This window comes from Suricata suricatta, chromosome 16 (genome assembly GCF_006229205.1).
Source record: "Suricata suricatta isolate VVHF042 chromosome 16, meerkat_22Aug2017_6uvM2_HiC, whole genome shotgun sequence".
Lineage (NCBI taxonomy): Eukaryota > Metazoa > Chordata > Mammalia > Carnivora > Herpestidae > Suricata > Suricata suricatta.
This window is the reverse complement of record NC_043715.1, coordinates 102,396-117,889: the sequence shown is the minus strand read 5'-3', so window position 1 is coordinate 117,889 and position 15,494 is coordinate 102,396. Positions and strand designations below refer to the sequence as shown.

The window sequence follows — 15,494 nt, the reverse complement described above, 5'->3', positions numbered from 1 at the left end:
AAGCCGGTGCCTAGGCCTTACCGCGCATGCGCGAGGCCTCCAGCGCCGACGGGGACGGAACCGGCGTGTGGCGCTTCTTTAACTTGTTTGTAGCGGTTCTGCGCGTGCGCGCGCCCCCGCGGCTCGAGGGCGGTGGCTGGGCCGCTGGCAGTGCTGCGGAGACAGGGCGGTGGCTCCGGAGGCGGCAGGACAGTCAGGGCAGGCGTGAGAGCCCTCGGAACAGCCCGGCAGGTGAGCGGGGAGGGTGTGCTCGCAGGTTGCGGGAGGCGAAGGGTCCGCTCGACGCCGTGGTGACGCCATCCGGGTGCGCCGGCTGTCGCGGGGTGGGGTCCGGGGGAGCAGACTCGCGGGGCTTGGCTGCGGCGGCCACACCATCCCCGGCCGGGGGACTCCGGGGCGCTAGCCGGGTCCCCGCGGCCGAGGTGGACGTCCCTTGCCCTCTGCGTCCCGGCTTTTCTCCTCGAGGCTTCCTGCCGCCTCTGAATTTCCCGTTGCCTCCCAGGCCCTGCGCAGTGCTGGCTCCCTTCTTGCTTCCTTGGTCCCCTCTCCATTCAGTGCAAACTTGCAGTGTCTTCGGCACCTTGCTTCGACTGCGAGCCCGTTTCCACCTGGGCCTAGAGGTCATGTTCGATGGGCCTCAGGGAGTTGCTCTCTGAACCAGATGTGGTATTGCACGTGAAAGAGTTTTGCCAGCTGTCGGTGTTTCTCATGTTCGAGCGCAATTTTGCCACTCTTATAACAGCGAATACTGCTTCAAGGCTTCCGTGCTGAGGGCTTTACGCGAATTCTCTCATTTAAGTCTTCAACCCTTCCTGCAGGAAAGTAACCCTCTCTAGAGAAGAGAAAATGTAAAAACAAACTGGTCAGGGTCCTCAGCTTGCAGTGCAGGGCCAGCTTGCTCCAGTGCCTTCACTTTTAAATACTTCTGTGTTGTAGCCCTTCCCTCGGGTTAGATACTATGAAATAGGATTCCATATATATTTTTAGATTTATTTATTCATTTTTGAGAGACAGAGTGCGACTGGGGCTGGGGCAGAGAGAAAAGGAGGCACAGAATTTGAAGCGGGCTCCAAGCTGTCAGGTCGCAGGGATGGAACCCATGAACCTCGAGATCATGACCTGAGCCGAAGTGGGACGCTTAATCGACTGAGCCACCTAGGTGACCCCTAGGATTCCATATTTTAAGGTGGTTCTGTTTCTGTATTGACGGATACCTCCCAGGGTGCAGTGATCACATTGGCTTAATTTTTTCTAATGCACAACTGTGGAGTTTCTGATTTTTGGTCCAAGAAAGGTATCTTGATTTCTAGATAGTAGTGAAGGAGGGAGAAGGATTCCATGGATTTATCTTCTGCCTTGTCTTTAGGAATGAAGTGTTCTCTTTCATCCCTATTCGTCTTGGAGATAGTACAAGTCAGCTATGTTTCTAGAAATACTGAGGAAAGCAGAGCCTGTGGCATCTCAGCATTGCAGAGCGGTGTTCTGGTTAACATGTGTGGAAGTCAGCAGGCGACTGGGATGGCACAGGTGTGTCGTGAGTCCCTGCACTTTCATGGCCTCAGCGGTTTTAGTTATGAAGAAAGTTGGATGATCTTTGAGGTTTTCCCCCAGACTGAGTCGTTCATCTGCCGAGAGTCAGGCTGGCGACATCTTGGTGAACAGGACAGGGCAGGGCTCTGTCCCACGGGCTGCTCTCCTTTGCTTTGTAGGCTGTGGGGGGAGGGTGGCATGCAAACACTGGAGAGGCAATCGCAATCTGCTTTAGCGTTAAAAGATGTACGCTAGCAGTTAACACTCATCAGGGGAAGCTTATGTTCTGGAGGCTTCTGTGCAGTTATTTTCTCACTCAGTGGACTTGCCACACCACCCTGGCATGCAAGGAGGAGAACGAGACAGCAAACAAGTTGTGGTGTATTGGGCGGTTACATGAGCTATGCAGGGAAGGAAAGTAAAACAAGAGGAGCAGAAAACGAAGAGAAGGGAACAGAGAGGGATAAAGCCCGTATTGTAGGTGGGATAGTTGAGCACTGAAGGAGGTTAGCTGTCGAGCTGGAGTTCGCCAGCAGATTGAGTAGCCAGCGCCTGGTGGGTTTGTGTCTGTGTGAGTCTGAGACACCAGGGTGACCTGATCGATGACCTGACTGGAAAGAAAGAGCAGTGGCACTTCGCCTGTTGAGGGGTCTTGCTGTGCCCAGCCTCTCATCTTGGCATTGCATATGCTCATCTAAACCAAACACCAGTAACAGACTGTCTCCGAGAACTGCCTCTGACCTAATGTGGTTCCCTAACTCATATCAGAAGAAGATTAAGTCATGAATTGAAATAAAGTAATTGGCTGTCTTATCAAGTTTCGGAGGCTTGAAGCGCAGTGCTTAGCACCTCTAAGGCTGTAGGCCACCAGCTCTGCCCCCTTTGGGGTGGAGGCTTGGCTTCTCCTCGTACACCTCCAGCTCCCAGATGTCTTCAGGCCCTCACTTACCGCTCTGAACTTTTCCAGCTCTGCAGGGGGCATGGTAGCACCTGCTTTCTCAGGGCAGGTGGCGAGGATGGGAGGAGGGACAGAGGAGCACCTGCCCCAGCAGGTGCACGACCTTCTGTGCTCTTTTGTCTAGATGCATGTTGCAGTGACATGCCTGTGTGATGTCTTCATGGTCTCAGGATTCCTTCCGCATCAGGCTCTGGTCCTTGTGTGCGGGGGGCTCGCTGCAGCAGGCGCTGCATGCACGGTGGGGAAGTCCTTATGGCCTCTGCGCCCTGCGTGGCCGCATCTCCTTTCGGAGCTTTCCCGTTTGAGTTTCTCCCTGGTTTTCATGTCTTTCTTAAGGCTTACCTGACTTCTGAGTCCACTTTGGCATTTGATAGGGATCTTTGAATAGTTTGGCATATTAGCAAGTTAAAAATCATTGGGCAATGAATTTACCCCGGGCACTAGCCTGCTTCGCCATGAGGGACAGCGTGGTTGAAATAACATGGGTGTTGTCACCTGTACATCTGTTTTCATTATAATAAAATATTGGGGATGACCCATATCTTTGCTTATGTTGGGATTTTTTTGGAATATAATCAATACTGGGTTCTGACTGTGCTTAGATTTTGTCGTCTTAATTTGGTGGCTTTTCTTGTGCTTGTTTTTGTTCTAATGGCTTTTGACCTATAATAGTGAAAAATCTAAGTCGTTTTTGACCTTGTCCTTAACTGATGTTAAATATTGTTAGCTTATGGTGAAAACTAGCATTTTCTTTTTTGAGGGCTGAAGAAAACACAGGATCTGGAAAAGCACTTGCTTTCTTTGGCCTCACAAAAATACTTACCCTTGGTTGATCAAAGATATCCTTTGGTTTTAAAATTTTGTGTGACTTAATCTTAGAATCACGTTTGTTCTTGAGGCTGTAACAGTTTCAGTGACCAGAATTGTCTCAGGCAAGAAATGGTTAGGGGATTGGTGGGCGTGGGGGTGGGGGCATTGGCAGCAAGAGCTGTAAGGATTATTGATGTGTTTCTGCAGTGAATTTCGTTCCTATTTATCCTGTGTGAATCCTGTTGTAATGGGACGTGCAAGCGGAGAAGTGAAGGCGGCACATCCGGGCCCTTACCACCTGTGACGCTACGATGAGGAAACGGCTCGTCAGTTGGCAGAAGGAGCTCATCTCTCCTTTCAGGGCCTCCAGGGGATCTGCTTTTGGCAGCTGGCTCTTTGGGCAAGACTGACGTTATTTTCTCAGTGGCTTCTGTTCAAAACCACCCAAAGGAACCCATCTTTCTCCTACTGTCATTGGCATAACATTACAAGAACCAAGTGAGTGGAGGACCAGGGGACAGGGTGGGTGTTGGCTCAGGATGCCCTGGGCCTCCTCCCTTTTCTAGTTTCCATATTGAGCCTTACTTCCGTCTTCCCGTTTCTGGGGCACTGCAGCCCGTCTGTATGGTTTTCACTGGACAGTGAAAGAGAAACTCTTTTCGAAGGAAGTTTCTAGGTGAATCCTTTGGGATGCATGAGAGCAAACCTTTGTTTCTACCTACCCGACTGACAGCCAGGCTGAGCCTCATGTGTGGGAAGCACAGCAGAGATGGTGTGAAGACTCCAGTTAGCTTGGAGGGTGTCCGCCCCACATAGCAGATTGCAGGGCTGTGCTCAGTGTCCCTTTGGGGACCCTGTGAGGCGTGTACGTGCAAGTTGATTGCATCAAGCAAGAAGTCAGGGCAGAAAACTGATTTCTCTCATACTCTCTTTCCTTGTCTTACAGTGTGGTAGCTTATGTGAGTGTGTCCTGTGCTTTTAAAGTGCATTTGTCACTTTGTCCCTGAGGGTTTGAGAAATTCTTTAGAAGAAACAGAGACAGAAGAAGCAGCAACTCCAAGAAAAGGTACAAGGGTCAATTTGACATTTTAATGGACTGAGCCACCCACGTGGGTGATAGATTTTATTTATTTATTTATTTATTAAATTTTATTTTAACATTAAAAAAATTATTTTAGTGTTTATTTATTATTGAGAGACAGAGAGAGACAGAGCATGAGCAGGGGAGGGGCAGGGAGCACAGGAGACACAGAATCCAAATCAGGCTCCAGGCTCTGAGCTGTCAGCACAGAGCCCAATGTGAGCCTCAAACTCAGGAATGGGTGAGTGTCGGAGGCTCCCGTCTGGGGCCTGTGGTTCTGAGCACAGAAAAGTTCAGTGTTTAATCAGTTTTGGAGGGTGCCTGGCTGGCTCAGTTGGTTAAGTGCTTGACTCTTGATTTTGGCTCAGGTCATGATCTGGTGGATTGTGGGCTTGAGCCCCATGTCAGGCTCTGTGCTGACAGTATGGAGCCTGCTTGGGATCCCCTCTCTCTCGCTCGCTCTCTCTCTGCTCCTCCGCCCCCTCCCCAGCTCTCTCTCTTTGTCTCTCTCAAGATAAATAAAAACTTAAAATTTTTTTACCAGTCTTGGAGTGTGCTTCCTTTGAGCATATTATAGGCATCTGCTAATTTGCCATATATGGAAACAAAATTGTTTTTATGGAGGAAAGAATTGACTAGGGAAATGTTTAGGTAGGCAGCCTTTTAAAAATAGTATAATATGGCTCATTTGGTTGAGCGTCTGACTTGAGCTCAGGCCATGATCTCGCAGCTGTGAGTTTGAGCCCTGCCTTGGGCTTTATGCTGACAGCCTAGAACCTGGAGCCTGCTTCTGATTCTGTATCTCTGTCTCTCTCCCTTACTCACGCTCTGTCTCTTTCTGTCTCTGAAAAAGGAATAAACCTTGAAAAAAGTTTAAGAAAATAGTGTAATAGGCTGTGTAGGGCTCAGCTGTGAGGAGGCCGTGCTGGGTCTGCCAGGGGTCGTTCTCCCACTCCAGTTCCAGGTGAAATGGGGCGGACAGACGTGTGTGGGATTGGGGAAGACCAGACACTGCGTCCAGGCTCTGACATGTCTCTGAAAGAAAACTGATCCCTTATATAGCATCAGTCTGCTCCTCACAGCCTTTCTCCCAAGGGAACCAATGAATGGTTTTCCTCGATCTTCTAGGTCTTTCGATGCCTGGTGTCCACCCTGCTCCTAATGGGCATCGTCCTCTGTGCTGTGAGCAGGGGCCCAGCGGGGGCTGGGCATGGCGGGCCAGGAGGGGCCTCTTCAGTGCTGGGGAGACACTGCCAGGGTCTTGAAGAGCAGTGTCGACGTGCAGTTTGCCGATGTAGCTGGTTGTGAAGAGGCCAAGTTGGAGATTATAGAGTGAATTTCCTGAAGAATCCCCAGGAGTGTCACGACGTAGGAGCCAAGATTTCAAAGGTATTGATTTCAGAAACCTTGATAATGCTCTGAGCTCTGAGTCAAGTCAGAGGTCACCATGATTGACACAGGATAACTGAGCCTTTTCTAGAGATTGAGTATTTTGTTAATCACGGGAAGTAGCATTTGCCAGGGCAAAATGGTGAAGATCCTCTTAACTGATCGAAACCCCCGCGAGTTTACTTTTTTGAACTGTGAGGCTGTGCGATTATAGGAGCATCCAGACGCAGCAGAAGTGTGTTTGTGTTACTTGAAGCTCAAGCATATGTTCTCTGTTGGTTTTTCATTAAAGGCCAGTCCATCCTTCTAGTTTGGTTCCAATGATCAGAACCTTTGTTAAACATCCTGCATAAGCCACATGTTATCTATAGTTTTGTTTCTCTAAATGAACTGACAACTTAGAAGCAAAGCAGTCTGAATGTAGAACCTTCTGTATTTTTATTATTAGTTTTCTTTCCTACTCAATTTGACTTTTTTTTAGCTGTTCACCTTTATTGCCTTATTTTTCAAACTTTCAACTTAGTTTTTGAAGAAAACAATCCTTTTTTTCCCCCCTGTTTTTTTCAGTTTCTGTAAAGGTAAAACAGCAAGTGCAGCTTGCATGCCCGGTTTGGGGTCAGATACGGCTGCCTGATGGTGAGCCACTGACCCTGCTCTGGACAGAGGAGAGGAGTGGGTGTGGGCCAGGGTTGTACAGAGAAGACAGCGTCATGATTCCGGCCGCCACGTCTTTGTGCGAGTACCTCTTTCTGTCACCGACCCTTTGAGGGCCTGACAAAATGGGGGTCCTTTTCCCAGAAGGATTTGCATCTTAAAGGAAATGGAGTTACAGACTCTTCAGTCTTTCCCGAGATATGTGGACCAGGCTAAGAGCACCTAGTGTAGACCGTGCTTAGGACACGGACCCTCACAGGAGCCCTTGCTTTCTTCAGCTCACTGAGCCTGGGGACTAGCGGGTGGGAGGTGCCGTGCTCACAGGTCCTCCTGGCACTGGGGGAGCCTCTTGCCAAGTGACTGCAGGGGAGGCCAGTGTGCCTTTTGTTGCTGTGAACAGCTCAGAGTTCTGGAAATGTTCGTTGGTGTTGGGCCAGCAAGGGTCGGGGGTGCCTAGCCTTGAGTCAGACCGCCGTAGTCTTTGTGCGGGCCCTGGCGGTGAGCACAGAGCGTGCCACCGATGTTGAGATGAGGGTTGGGGTCCAGAGGAGACACTTGGGTTAACAGACGCTCCGTTTTGTTCTCACACCAGTAACAAAGTAGACTCTCTGTGTGGATTCCTGTTTCAGGTTCATGACATGTTTGCAGTGGCTTGAAGAAACGCTCCTTGTGTCTTATTCTTTGATGTTATTGATGCATTTGGCAGGAAGCGAGGCCAGGGGCACTTGGGAAGCCAGAGCAAGCAGGAGAGAGCACTGAACCAGACGCTCTTGGAGATGGATGGTGAGTGGACACTGCTGACAGCCCCCAAGAGCAGGCCTGTGCCGTTGGTGCTGGCAGGTCTCACGGGACCCTCCTCCAGCCTTCTGTTTCTGTAAACTCTGGGTGAGAATCCCTGGGTTCTGTTTTTAGGAAGGCTGCTCTCAGGCAGATGTAATGGAGAAAGCTATGTTAGATCCACAGAGGCCCCCCAGGGCCCCTCCCAACCAGCAGGAAGGGTTAGTGGGGATGTGGCGGTGAGAAAGGAGAGGGGAGGTGGACCAGGGAGGCGAGGGCGCCCCCCCACCTCTCCCAGCGTAGGCCTTGGTGCCTGCAGGATGGCGTGGTTGGAGACTTGCTCCTTCCTCTCTGAGCTTCTCTCCTGCTGCCCTCTCTGACCCAGAATCTCACGGGTGCTGAGCCCACCCCATGTACCAAACTCTCTCTCCTTCCTGCAGTTCCGACTTTTCCTCAGAGTGATTCGAGATTGGTGCAACGTCTGCATGGTGATGGCAGTGTTCCGACCTGGACACTTTCAGTGGTCGCGTGGCAAGCTTCCATCTTCATTTTGGGGCTGCCCAGAGTACCCTGGATTTGGTTATTCATTAGGACTCCCAGGACCCCATGTGTAGCTGTACCCATGACCATGACCGGTGACAGACACAGCAGAATCTGTGGAGGGGAGACTCTGGTCCAGGGGGGCTGGCTGCAGCTTCCGTGAGGAGGTGCCGACTTGCCTGGCATCGAGCTGTGACGACATGCGGGCGTGCGGTTGACCACGGTTTCCAGTGGGGGCTGGTCCTGTGGCACTCTGCCCAGTATGTACCAGAATTCCAGCCTCCCAGGTGGAAGGCAGGTGTGCAGCAAACCCACACAAAAACACTGTTATGTTTGCACAGACAGTTTAGGCATAGGGAGCCCCTCTTATCAGGAGCAGGGGAGACCCTCCCCCAAACTCAGGTCCCAGACTCAGTCAGCTGTAAGAGCTTGTGAGGATAACTTGTTAGGCTTACTGTGTTAGACTCTTTCTGCACAGGCCAAGGCATTTCCAAAAGCTTTTGTTATACTTCATATCCAACGGTGATTCTAATTAGATTATTACTCTGTCCTGATACATCGAGGGGCTAATGGAAGAGAACATTTGGGGGAAAGAGGGTGGGAACACCACCACTTTCTCTGTTGGGCTCCCCTGTTCTCTGCAGCCCTGTCTGCCCTTGACCATTCTAGCTCCTGGGCCCTCTGTCTCTTTCTCTAAACAGATAAATAAACTTAAAAAAAAAAAGCTAATTGTACCTGACCTTTGGGATACTTCTGTCGTTGCTCCCTGGGTCCAGTCAGATAACTGAGTGTGAGGCACCGGTACAGCAGGGACGGTGCCCCGAGTCCCAGGCTGTCCTTGTGGGTCAGCAGAGTGGCTCCTGATGACCCTGCTCTGGCTCGCTGTATGTCTCTTTCTTTGTTAGGGCCCTTGGCATCAAGGGCAGATCCTCTGTCTTCAAAGTCCACCCCTGCCCACTGAAGCTGGGCGGGGCCTTCCTAAGGACGCCTCGGCACGGAGGCTCATGCCGCTCACTTTGGGCTTCATGGGGGCCTGTTGGCCAGGCCGGTGTTGCTGCCTCGGCGTGTCACCTGTGATTGGTGGGTGGCTTCTGGCTGTACTGTCCAGTCCTGGCAGGTGCCCACCTTTGTCTTTGGAACTTTGTTGAGAGACATCCAAGACCTCAGAGATGAATAGCCCCAGAGCTGGTTTGTACCCATCTGAAGTTCTAGTTTTGTACAGTTTCGGCTCGGTAAGTTTTTGCTGCAGAGACCTCCCTAGTGTGTGAGCACAGACCCCTACCATCAGTAGTTGTGCTGCATTGTACGGTCTTGGGCTAGAGCTCCCAACCTGGGGGCTTCCCTTGCTTTTCTGTTTCCTTTGTAATTAGAACCCAAGGTCCTGTACTACGAAACTTGTTTCCCTACCAGGGTGGTAAGCCCTGGGAGTTTAGGGTTTTCCGTGGGGCTTTCTCTCTAGTCATCCCCTCCTGAGCAGCCCTTGGGAGGGCTAGTGATCACTGTGATTACTGTGATGAGCCTCGGGCCGCTGCCCCTGCCACCCCCGGAGCATTCTGCCGTGAGCCTTGCCCCTCCCACCGTGGTGCCGCTGTCTGCCATCTCCCTGTGCTCTGCCCGCTGCTGGCCGAGGGCTGGGTCAGGTCACACAGGGGAGTGTGTGTTTGGTGGCTGCAGGGTGATGAGTGAGGCGTTCTCACCTGTCCAGGCTGGTCTGTTTCCTGCAAAGAATGTGCTTTCTGTTCTTTCTCCCCGTGACTCCCATGTCCATTTACACACCAAAGTTAAGAAACTTGAATACGCTTCCCAGACTCTAGTCTTCCCAGATTTACATTAGAGGCTGCCCTTCAGCACGGGTGACTCAGCGGGGTGGCCGAGGGCTCGCTGGCCTCAGCCACACAGGGGTCTTGTGGCCGCTGCCTGATCGAACTGCCCTCCTCCCTGGTCTCATGGATCTGAGAGGCAGACCCAGCTTTTGTGAATGTCGACATCGCGGGGACAGAGCGTGGCCTCTCTGTCCTCACACACAGAAGGGGACATGGGAATTCTTGGAGTAAAAGGACTGGTGGTACATTTTCAAAAGCCACAAAAATAAGCACAAACTATGTTGCTCCGTGGTTCTTATTGTTGAGCCTTCCTCTCCACGTGTGTGCAGGCCCCTGTGTGGGAGATCCAGGCTTTTTAACCTGGATGTTCCTTGGGAACCTGACATGTAAAGTTCTCTTTTACTGTTTTTGCTCATTCTTTGCACTGTAATGTAGTAATGAAAGTGAATGGAAAAAGAGCATTTAAAAACTTAGCTAATGACTCAACAAAAATTACAAAGTATGCAAAGAAACAGTAAGTGTGGTTCATTCACAGGAAAATGAAATGGACAGAAACTGTCAGCAAGGGAGCACAGACATTAGGGTTACTAGAAAAATACTTAATGTCAGCTGTTTTAAAGGTGTAGGCCCATAGAGGCAAAGGGGACCAGGGAACTGTGTGTCTCAACAAAGAGAATATTAGTAAGGAAATAGAAATTATAAGAAGTAACCAAATAGAAATTCTAGAGCAGAAAAGTACTATGACTGAAAGGAAAAGTTCACCAGAGGGCTCAGTAGCAGATGTGAACAGCAGAAGAAAAAAAGTCTTCTTGGAGATAGGCCTAATGGCATTCCCTAGTCTGAGGAGCAGAAAGAAAGACGACTGAAGAATGCACAGAACTTAGGGCCAGATGGACACTATAACATGCATATTATGGCATTCCAGGGGGAGAGGAGGGAACAAATGTGAGAATATATGAAGAAATGATGGGTCAGAACTTTGCAAATTGAATAAAAGACATGAATCTATGTTCCCAAGATGTTCAGTGAATTTGAAGGAGGGATAAACTCTAAGATCCATCCAGAGACTCATTATAATCTGTTAAAGCCAAAGAGAGATTCTTACAACCAGCAAGAGAGAAAGAATGCAGTGTACAAAGGATCTTCAGTGAGACTTGATAACTGGTTTCTCATTATGAACTCGGAAGAAGGCAGTGGGGGACGTGTTACAGGTGCTAAAAGAAAAAAACCGTCAACAAAGAATTCTATGTCTGGCAAAACTGCCCTTCAAGAGAGAAGGGGAAATTAAGACATTCCCAGATACTGAAAAGTGAAGGCAATTCATTATGTTTAGACCTACCCTACAAGAAATGCTAAAGAAAGTCTTCCAGGCTGAAGTGAAAGGGCGCTAGCCAGTAACTTGAAGCCACATGAAGAAATAACACTGGTACTGGTAAAAAATGCATACAACAATAATTACAATTCTGTTGATGGGTATCAGAAAGCTGTAATTCATGACAATAACCAGGTGAAGGTGGAGGGAAGGAGATGTCCAAGAGAGTAGTTGTATAGTTATTAAAAGCCGGACATAGAAGAGCTGGTCTTTTTATTTATTTATTTTAATTTTATTTTTTTAATGGTTATCAACTTTTGAGAGAGAAGGAGAGTACAAGTGAGGAGGGGCAGAGAGAGAGAAGGAGATGCAGAATGAAGCAGGCTCCAGGCCCTGAGCTGTCAGCACAGAGCCCAATGTGGGACTCAAACCCACGGTCCGTGAGATCATGACCAGAGCCAAAGTTGGATGCTTAACTGACTGAACCACCCAGATGCCCCAGAAGAGCTGGTCTTAAAGATCACATGGAGGGGCACCTGGGTGGCTCACTTGGTTAAGTGCCTGACTCTTGATCTCAGCCCAGGTCTTGATTTCTGGGTCGTGAGTTCAAGCCCTGTGTTGGGCTCTGCACTGGGTATGGAGCCTACTTAAAAAACTAATAATAAATAAATAAAATTCATATGAACTCCAAGGTACCCACATAGCCAGAACAGTTTCATAAAAGGAGGTCCGGTTAGAGGACTCTTATATGTCCCTATTTTAGAACTTGCCACAAAGCTCAGTGACATGGCATTGACCTACAGAGGAAAAGTCACAAGCACAGACACGGTCTGTACATCTATGCTTAGTTGATTTCTCTCAAGGTTGTGAAGACCGTTCAATGGGGGAAGGATAGTCTCTTCAGAAAAACATGCTGGACCATGGGATATGCACATACAAAAGAATGAAACTGGACCCTTGCACTATGTGTAAAAGTTAGCTCAAAATGGGGAAAAGACCTGAATTTAAGAGCTAACACTAGGGGCACCTGGGTGGCTCCAGCTTCAGCTCAGGTCATGAGCTCAGGTCAAACGTGGGTTTGAGCCCCGCGTCGGGCTCTGTGCTGACAGCTTGGAGCCTGGGGCCTGCTTCCGATTCTATGTCTCCCTCTCTCCCTCCCCCTCTCATGCTGTGTCTCTCTCTGTATCGAAAAAATAAAATATTAAAAATAAAAGAGCTAAAACTATAAAGGTATTAGAAGAAAACATGGGAGCCCAGATACTCACGACTCTAGACTTGGCAGTGGTTCCTTAAATATGACACCAGAAGCATAAGTAGCACGTGAAAAAATGCATCAGACTTAATGAAAATTTAAATCTTTTGTGTATCAAAGGACAGTATTGAGTGAATAAAAAGACAAGTGTAGAGAACGGAAGAAAATACTTGGAAATCATGCGTCTGATAAGGGTCTAGAACCCAGAACTTATAACCCCATCTAAAAATGGACAGGTGATTAGAAAAGACATTTTTCCAGAGAAGGTAAGTGACTGAAAAGCGCATGAAAAAATGCTGAGTGTCCTGATTCATTAGGAAAATGCAAATCAAATGAGGCAGCACTTCCCACCCACAGGATGGCTATGAAACACCGGGAGAGGTGGCACAGGTATGGAGGTGCAGGGCCCCTAAGCGAGGCCGGAGGCTCTTCAGAAAGTAAGACACAGGGTTTCACGTGACCCGGCAGCTGCACGCGCGGGTGAAGTGAAGGCATGTCCACACAAGACTCGTACGTGAATGTTCACAGCAGTGTTCCTCACGGCAACCGGAAGGTAGGAGCACCGCACTTGTCCTTCAGTGCATGAACGGATAAAAAAAAGGTGTATTTGTATAATACATATTTTTTTATGAAAAAGAAATACTGATACAGGTTACAATAGGGATGAACCTCTAAATATTATGCCAAGTGAAAGCAGCCAGACACAAAAGGCCATGTACTGTGTGATTCCACTTACATGAGACGGACCCAGGGAGACAGAAAACACACGAGTGGTTGGCCAGGGTGGGCCCTGGAATCGGCCACATCAGGCACAGGGCATCTTCTGCAGCTGATGGAAGTATCTGAAATGGGCAGGAGCCCTACGACCTGATAAACTGACTGGAAGTCCTCGCCGTACACCCTGAAGATGGGCGGGTTTAATGTGGAATCAGTTACACCTCAGTAAGTTGCTTAACCAGAAAACTGGCCCCCGACAGTGGTGACTGATGAAGCTGCTCCCGAGTCTGTCTGCGGTCCCTGTCATGGAGCTTCTGAAATACACAGTCCTGGGCCCCCGTGACCGCGATTGCTCCTTCCCTGGGCAGGTGCTGGTGTTCCTGTGTCTGCCAGGAAGTCGCCCTGGTTGCCACCTGAGTCCTTGGGTTCAGGAGACGTGCTTCAAGCAGAAGGTCATCCGAGGTAAGCTGGGCAGCCCTTGGAGAGGTGGGGGGCCCTTCTGGCTCTGATCCTGCGCAGCCTCGTCCTGGGGCCTCATCTGTACTTCTGTGCATTGGATCCACGGACGGTTTTCCAAACCCAAAACTGGCCCTTGGGAATCTGCCAGCAGCCTTCATGCTCCATCTAGAGCTAATTTGAGATCTCAGAGAGGTGTGGCCTGCAGGGCAGTGGACCAGGCCCTGGTCTGGGTGCTGATTGCAGACCAGAGGAGGGGGTTCCAGAAAAGCTCCCTCACGGAAGCGCAAGGACAGCCCTCTGAAGGTGCTGCTGGTGTGCGCAGTTCAGTGCGGGTGATGTCTGCCCAGTCATCAACTGCAGTCCGTGGGTAAGGGTCTCTGGGGTGCCTTCGCAGGGCCGGAGATGAGGGCGGTGTCCAGGGAGCCGGTGCTGCCCCGGCCGCGTGGTCGGCCCCACAGCTGTGAGGACGGGCGGCAGGCTGGCAGCACCGCTTTGTTTTTATCTTCTCTGTGGAGCATGATGTGTATGGGAAAGCGTGGAGTGTTGGGTAGCTTCTGGGGCCATTCGTGCCTTTGCTGTGCTGCTGACTGCCTGCAAGCCAGGGCGTAGGAGGCACGGGAGCCACTCCTTGTCTCCGTGCTTCCCGTGTCCCTTCATGAGTCGCAGAGCAGAGCCAATCACGTTGGCTGAAAGCGGGCCTCCTGAAGCAGTCTGGGCCAGAGCCGTGTGTGTGGAGGCTGCGAGCCTGCATTTGCTGAGAAGGGGCTCTGACCAGGCCCCAGTGTTCCCTGAGTGAAGGGTGGGGATTTGGCGCCCACTTCCCAGATGTCCCTTTGTCCTCTGCCTCTCACAGGCCTGGAAATTTGACGTGTAGTCCTTGAGGAGAACACGCAGGTCCTGCGGCCCAGCGAGAAGGCGATCATGGCCTGCCAGGAGGCTGGCTGTGCTGTGGGTCCTGTGCTGAAGGTGGGTCTCTCGTCCCTCAGGCCTGGGTGTTCACCTCACCTGCTTGGCTTTGTGTGGCCTGTGGTCGTGTGGGCACAGTGCATTTCACCGTGGCAGCACTTTTACTTTTCGAAGAATTCTTCCAGAATTTGGTCCAAAAGCTTCCTTGGGGATGGGTAGCCGAGAGGAGGGAGAGGCTGGACGCCAGCCACTGACGCCCGAGAGGTGTCTCACCTCTAAGCCTTGGACCTGGCTCTTCTAGAGCTTCCTCGGGATGGATAAGATAGACGTTGTTTCCATGTTAATCTTTAGGGTGACCCCACTGAGACCTGCCTAATCCTGTGAGGGGCCTAGAGTCTCCTCTCCTCCCATACCCTTGGGACCAACAGTCACAGTCGGGTGAGTTGGTCTGGGGTGGGACCTGGGTGGTGCAGGAGCTTTGCTTCGGGGGTGACCAGGGCACCATGCCTTGCCTGTGTCTTACAGGTGTCAGTCATCCCCCTGGGCAAGGGGCTTGGCTACACCTAGTGCTTTGATCACCTGTGCACGATGCTGGTGGGCAGGGTGTCTGAGCAGGGGAATTACCACAGGGGCCCAGGATGACTTGAGGAAGGTCACCCAGAGGGCCTGTGCTCTGGTAGAGGGCAGCGACCCCAGTGATGTGGCTCTGCATCGTGGGGTTGAGCCAGGCTCACCCCCAGCTCCTTCCAGCTTGTGCAGTTTGGCATGGGCGAAAAGCTGGGCCAGGTGTCCTTTGACTTTCCCCGATGAGGGGAGATGCTGGTGGAGAAACTGGATAGCGAGGTGGCTGCCCAGCTCATGGATGAGGAGGTGCGGTGTCCAGGAGCAGACTCTGGACCTGCTGACCTGGAGCTGAGAACAGGTGAATGACGTGAGTGGGGTGGGCCCTGGCTTGGGGTATGTTGGGGTTTGGGGCTTGCCTTGGCAGTGCCTGCTGTCCTGAGTGGCTGAGTGACAGGCAGCTGTGATTTCTAGGTGAGCAAGTGGCTGCTGGAGAACGAGGTGCTGGAAAAGGCAGACATGGTGGAGGTTCTGGGGCACTGGCCCTTTGCCAAGAAGTCCACCCACAAGGAGTTTGTGTGAGGCACCAGCAGCCTGGAGGAGGACATGTCCCTTCCTGAGGGGCTGATGGGCTGGAACCAGGGGCAGGAGGAGGGGACCACAGAGCACTGCGTGCAGGAAAGCCCAGATTAGTGACCCTGGCTGTGAAAGCTGCTGCCAGAATC

The 15,494-nt window shown here is 50.9% G+C and overlaps 1 long non-coding RNA gene across 2 annotated transcripts; it reads left to right on the top strand.

Moving 5' to 3' along the window:
- Window positions 1–52: 52 nt before the first annotated feature.
- LOC115280196 lies at window positions 53–14,147 on the top strand. Of its 2 annotated transcripts, none has more exons than XR_003903704.1 (6): window positions 53–231; window positions 3,506–3,796; window positions 4,245–4,364; window positions 5,508–5,768; window positions 7,129–7,205; window positions 13,212–14,147. It is a non-coding gene; the product is annotated as an uncharacterized LOC115280196 (long non-coding RNA). The 2 variants fall into 2 exon arrangements; XR_003903705.1 differs by lacking the exon at window positions 13,212–14,147 and adding an exon at window positions 7,640–10,494.
- Window positions 14,148–15,494: the final 1,347 nt, after the last annotated feature.